At 37.3% G+C, this 6,000-nt stretch overlaps 1 protein-coding gene across 1 annotated transcript in view; it reads left to right on the top strand.

Annotated features, from left to right (window-relative positions):
- Positions 1 to 411: 411 nt before the first annotated feature.
- LOC143892567 (putative LRR receptor-like serine/threonine-protein kinase At1g56140) overlaps positions 412 to 6,000 on the top strand; it is a 28,182-nt gene continuing 22,593 nt past the window's right edge. Inside the window, exon 1 of the mRNA XM_077397285.1 lies at positions 412 to 591. The gene's annotated coding sequence lies outside the window, so the exon portion shown is untranslated. The remainder of the gene's footprint in view (positions 592 to 6,000) is intronic.

Here is a 6,000-nt window from a genome sequence, read left to right as displayed (position 1 = left end):
TCCAAAATTCCAATTTGTAGTGCTTTTTAAATGGATGACCGTCCATTTAGATGTTTTTTTTTTATTGTGGGATTTGCTAGGGACCATTGCAGAAGGCATTTCACGGATGGGCCGTTGCATGTGAGAGCTGCCAACTCCGCTTATAAGACAAAAATCTTTTGAAAAGTGAGCCTGTGTGGCAGCTCTCACATGCAACAGCTCATCTGCGAAATGCCTTCTGCGATGGTCGCTAGCAAATCCCTTTTTTATTTATGGCTTAGGCAACCATTATAATAATGGTTTTTGTAGCTTTGTTATGTGAGGAGCCAGAAATTAGTGGGTAGTTTTGACCGTTCGGCGTTTTTAATTCCGAAACTCAGTAGTCAAGAGTCAAGACGAGCCTAAAGTCATCCCAAAACATGTCTTGAGCAAGCTTATCCCAAATTCCCAATGGCCTTCTCTTCCATGAAATTCATTTCCAGAGAGATGAAGCTCTTGCCAAAATCTCCATCTTATTCACGACACTTTCTTGGTTTTTTCTGTTTGTACTTTTTCTTCTCCCTGGTGGAGAGATCCCAAACTCAAAATTCAACTCCTACGATCCATCTGAAGGTATGTCTATGAGAGCTCTGTTTTTTCAGAAACTTGTATAAAAGTAAGGTTGCAACTCCGGTCGGACGGATCTGGTTTTTCAGAACTTTACCTCACCCTATTTGAGATTATATATATATATATATATATATATATATATATATATATATATATATATATATATATATATATATATATATATATATATATATATATATATATATATGAGAGAACTGTTCGTGCGCTTAAGCTCACCATTTTTTTGGTGCGCTTAAGTTGTTATAACGCCTCCCATTCATTTAAATGTTTGAGTCCCGCTGGGTCCCGCTTAAGCGCACCAATGGGGGGCGTTATAACAACTTAAGCGCACCATTTTTATGGTGCGCTTAAGCTCACCAACAGTTTTCTCTCTCTCTCTCTCTCTCTCTCTATATATATACATATATATATATATATATATATATATAGAGAGAGAGAGAGAGAGAGAAAACGGTTCCTACACATATGTGTAGAGAGTTCTCTACACACTAGCTTAAAATACAGTGGGGACCCACATTGTTTGGGTGATCCAAGCCATCCATTTTAAAGGCCCTCACATAGATAGGGTGTCTACAAAAAATCAGATCCATAGGATCATCCCAACCCTACGATTTGTGGAGGTAAAATGGATGTCTTTAAACCTTCACAAATTAGTCCATTTTTTGCCTCCACAGTTCGAATGGTTAGGATGATCCTATGGATCTGATTTTTTGTGGACACCCTTATCTATGTGAGGGCCTTAAAAATGAATGGTTTGGATCACCGAAATAATGTGGCCCCCACTGTATTTTAAGCTAGTGTGTAGATAACTTATCTACACATATGTGTAGGAACCGTTTTCTCATATATATATATATATATATATATATATATATATATATATCAAGGAGATTTAATAAACCCTACGCTACCCAAGAAAGTTTCTCAGTCCCGTCGGATCAGTTCAGTTTTTAATGTTTAGCTTGGGATAGTGGCTAGAATGTTGTAGAAAATATCAAATCTCCTCGCTGTTAAATTTTGAAGTGTATTTTTGGGGTTGCTTTATTTTATTTTTATATTTTGAGTGATGTAGTGATGACAAAATTGTAGTTTTGTGTCCACGGGCATGTTAGTTTTTTTGCCTATCTTTGCACATATACATGTCTGCTCCATCTTTTCCCACTACTCATCTATTTCAAATTCAAACCCTTACTTGAAACTCTAAACCCTCCACTTCCCTGAGTAGGGCTATGCATTCGGTTATAACCGAACCGATTTTGCCAAAATTAACCGAACCGAAAAATTTCGGTTAGCTAAAAAAGGAAACCGAAACCGAAATATGCACTAACCTAACCGAACCGAAACCAAAAAAAGAATTCGGTTGTTCGGTTAGAACCGAATAACGACCTTCACACAAAAAACCCAAATGAATGTTAAATGAAGGGGAAAAAAGAAAAAAATAATGGAATATGAAGAAAGAAGAGCAAAATAAACTCATCCACTACTACTTCTTCTTCTTCTTCTTCTTCTTCATGATCTCCAACTCCTAGCGTTGGAGAGGAGGCCAGAGTTGGAGTTGAAGACGGGGCTGGAGTTGGAGACGAGTCATGTGAACGGAGGTGCATGGAGTTGGAGACGAGTCATGTGAATGTTCGTAAGCCTATTGTAGCTCTTTGATCTCAAACGATTTTGGCATCAAGAAACATCAATGAGAGAGAGAGAGAGAGAGCAACCAATGTGATTCATGTGAATGAAGGTGAATGGAGGCACAAGACAAGTCACGTGGGTTATCATCATGACTTTGTTGGAGAAAGTGAAAACCAGCACATGGTTTTGAATAAACCACCCATGGTTTTTAATTTCACTAAAAACAAATGGTGGTTGTCATCATGACTTTGTTGGAGAAAGTGATGGTTTGGAATAAACCAGCCCATTGTTTTTAATTTCACTAAAAACCAATGGTTTTAATTTCACTAAAACCAGCCCAGGGAATCGATATGACGATATCTGCTCTCAATTTTGGTAATGGCACTCCAATTCTTACTTTGTACCGTTGGAATAGCATTTTTGAGGGTGTTATGGTGTCAGTAGATGCTCTCGACGACAAAAAGAAAACAATGGTTATTTAATATGGCGTGTCATTTAGCAAGAGCTTTTATTCGGCTTATCGGTTTTAACCGATTTTTTTTCAAAAACCGAAGCCGAAATCGAAAACCGAAATTAACACATATTGGAAACCGAAACCGAACTGAAACATCAGATAACTGAACCGAAATAACCGACCAAATTCGGTTCGGTCGGTTATTTCGGTTTTAACCGTATAGTGAACAGCCCTATCCCTGAGCATTAAATACACCACTTTCCCATGCGTACTACCACTTACCAAAGCCATTACCTCTCTACTTTCCTTAGACTAAGTATTTTTCTCATTTACTCACTTTTGTAGAGATTCTCCACTATCTACCTTGACCTCCATTGAAGCTCTTGTGTGCAAGCTTGTGATTGAAGAAGAGAGCCAACTTGCCCATATTTTCTCTATTTATTGAAGCTTTCCTCTCTCTTTTTTTCTTGTCTTGTATGTTTTGTTCTTCTCTCATATATATCGAAGCACATCTTGCTGGTGATTGCTCTTCTTCTACCTCGGTTGTTGATCTTGGGCTAGTGTAAACTTTGGTTTAACTATTTCAAGAGAGGATTTTCTGGTGTTGTGAAATTTGTCTTTCTCTATATGGTATCAGAGACACAAGGGTGGTAGTTGGTGCTTGTCAAGATTTTCTTGGTGAAGAAGTTCAATCGGTGCTTTGAAGATGTATATGAGTGGAAGAGTTAGTGGACTCGGCATTGAGTTGCTAAATCAATCAAATTACAAGATATGGAGGACATGTATGGAGTCATATCTAGTAGGAGAAGATTTATAAGAGATTGTTTGTGGCAATGCTGTTGTAGCTCCGGAAGATACATAAGAAAATGCCGATGTATTGAAGGCGTGGAGGATGAAGAATGCCAAGGCTGAATTTCTTTTGAAGAAGTCTATTTCTCATGACTTGTTTGAGCACATCATTGGGTGTAAATTGGCGAGTGAGATTTGGATTACCCTTGATGGATTGCTCACTAAGAAAAATATGGCTCGTTTACAAATGTTGGAAAATGAGTTAGCAAATATTTAACAAGGTAGTCTCTCTATTTCTTAATTCTTTTTTAAGATCAAGAATCTTTGTTCGGAGATTTCTCTATTGGATCCAGAAGAGCCTATTTCGGAGGCACGAATGAAGTGTCATATTATTTGTGGGTTGAAAAGAGAGTACATTCCTTATGTTACGTCGATTCAAGGATGGGATCGACAACATTCTTTGGTGGAATTTGAAAATCTTTTTGCTTCACAAGAGTCTTTAGCTAGACAAATGGCGGGTTGTTCAATATCCGGTAGTGAAGGAGAAGGATTGTTTTCAAGCAACAAGAAGCCTTTCAACAAATATAAAGAGAATAAAAATGTTCAAAGTAAAGGTGGAGATGAATGAGGATCATCCGTTATGGGTAATGAAAACCGAAAGGGTATCAAGTGTAACTGATGTGGTAAACTTGGGCATATACAAAAGAATTGACGTGTGAAATTGAATAAAAATGAATAGTCTCGATTGCAATTCGTGGGTCCTGCATGTATAATTGAAAAGCCGAGCATGATGGATTTGTGAGAGTTGTGTTGGAAATTTTAAAGAATTGAAAAGTCAAAGTTACTTTTTGTATTCTATTTTAAAATTTGGAAGAAAGATTCAAAATTCAAGTTCCCTCTTGTTTTCAAAATCAAGTATAACTTTCTATTGTATTTTAAAATTTGGAGGGAAGATTCAAAATTCAAGTTCCCTCTTATTTTCAAAAGCAAGTGTTTTTTTTTTTTTTTTTGATTGGTAAGCAAGTGTCTTTTGTGTTTAAGGGGACTTGAAAACAAGACCTTGGAGGGTGTGAGGAGAAGGCTTTCAATTTTCTATACAAAATATTTAGTCCAACATCAGTTAGGGAGAGAAAAAGGCTCATCCATATAAGATGGAGTGTTGGAGCAAAGGCTTGGACCTTTCAAGGGGCATAGAATTTGTTGGATGCCTTTGATTTTGTATGAACACAAGTTCATGTGCAAAACATGCACGTGTGCACGCGCCGGGCCCGGCCGTGGCTGTGGCCTGCGGTCCGGGGTCCGTGTCCGACCGTTTCATCTCCAATAGTCACAAATATGATTGTTTGAAGAGAAATGTTTCGATCAATTAATGGTGATTAATTCCCTCTTAATCAATCACTTTTCTCCTCTATAAAAAGAGAGAAGGCAACACACGTTATGTATGGTTGTTGCCACATAAAACTCAATCTGCTTTGTTTCTGTTTCACAAAGAAAAATACAAATTTCTCTACTTCCTTCCTCCTCCTTTCATTCCGTGTCTGAGCATAGTTTTAAGGTGGTTCTAGGTGGACCAGGAGTGCACATGGACTGGAGTTAGTTTGGGTGTTTTATCTTGGAGTGTCGATTCACGGATCCCGGTTGCACCTTAGGGGGCGGATACAATTCTTACGGAGAGTGACCATGTGGCACGAATCATCAAAATCAGATTTTCCAAAGGGGTTTTCATCAAAAGATAAGTGCAATCTATTTTCCAACAGTAATTTCATTTCTGGAATTTTGTTTTCCAAGTTGAATTCATTTCTGGAATTTTTAACACTACTTGAATTTTCAGTCCGAGTTGGACAAACTTGGGGCCTAGTAACCAACTTGGGTTCAAGTAACCTATTTTGGGTCTGAAGTAACCAAGTTGGGCCCGACCTTATTTTGGGTTCAATTAGGCCATAGATCATTTCTTCTTTATGTTAACAGTTTCAATACTATGAGATTTGTAGTAATCTGATCATCTAATTTTTCTAACAAATTGTAAAACTAGGATTAGGGCATTCAAATTAGAATTTTGTAGATCTAGAATATGCCATGATTACATACACAATATATCCAATCGAAACATATTACAATATCAAAATTAATCTAAACTGATCTAACCATGTATTTTTCTAGAATATAAAATGAAGACTAAAACTTATCTTGATCGGCCACGACGGTTGATTCGATCTGCGTTGGAATTTCTACTTCCTCTCCTGAAGACCTGATCTTGATAGGGAAGATCTCCTTATAGTCAGTTAGGTGACAGCACAGTCCAGCCCTTCTTATTTATAGAAAACTAGAAATCTAACAATTTAGTTAACTACTAGTCTTGATGTAGTTAAACTTAGTGCCACACTAAACATCCATGTCTAAATAAGAGAAAATGCACTGATTGCCTATATGCTCCATGGGTAAACCAGTAATTTCACAGTTATCTCATTCATCAATCGACATTGTTGATCTAAGATCAATGATAAAAGCTAAATGGGCATGCT

The sequence above is a fragment of the Tasmannia lanceolata genome, unplaced genomic scaffold, assembly GCF_043159265.1.
Source record: "Tasmannia lanceolata isolate RefF3 unplaced genomic scaffold, GAP_Taslan_0.1 ptg000015l, whole genome shotgun sequence".
Taxonomy (NCBI): Eukaryota; Viridiplantae; Streptophyta; class Magnoliopsida; order Canellales; family Winteraceae; genus Tasmannia; species Tasmannia lanceolata.
The sequence above is the reverse complement of the archived record's forward strand: the minus strand, read 5'-3'. Positions and strand labels throughout refer to the sequence as shown.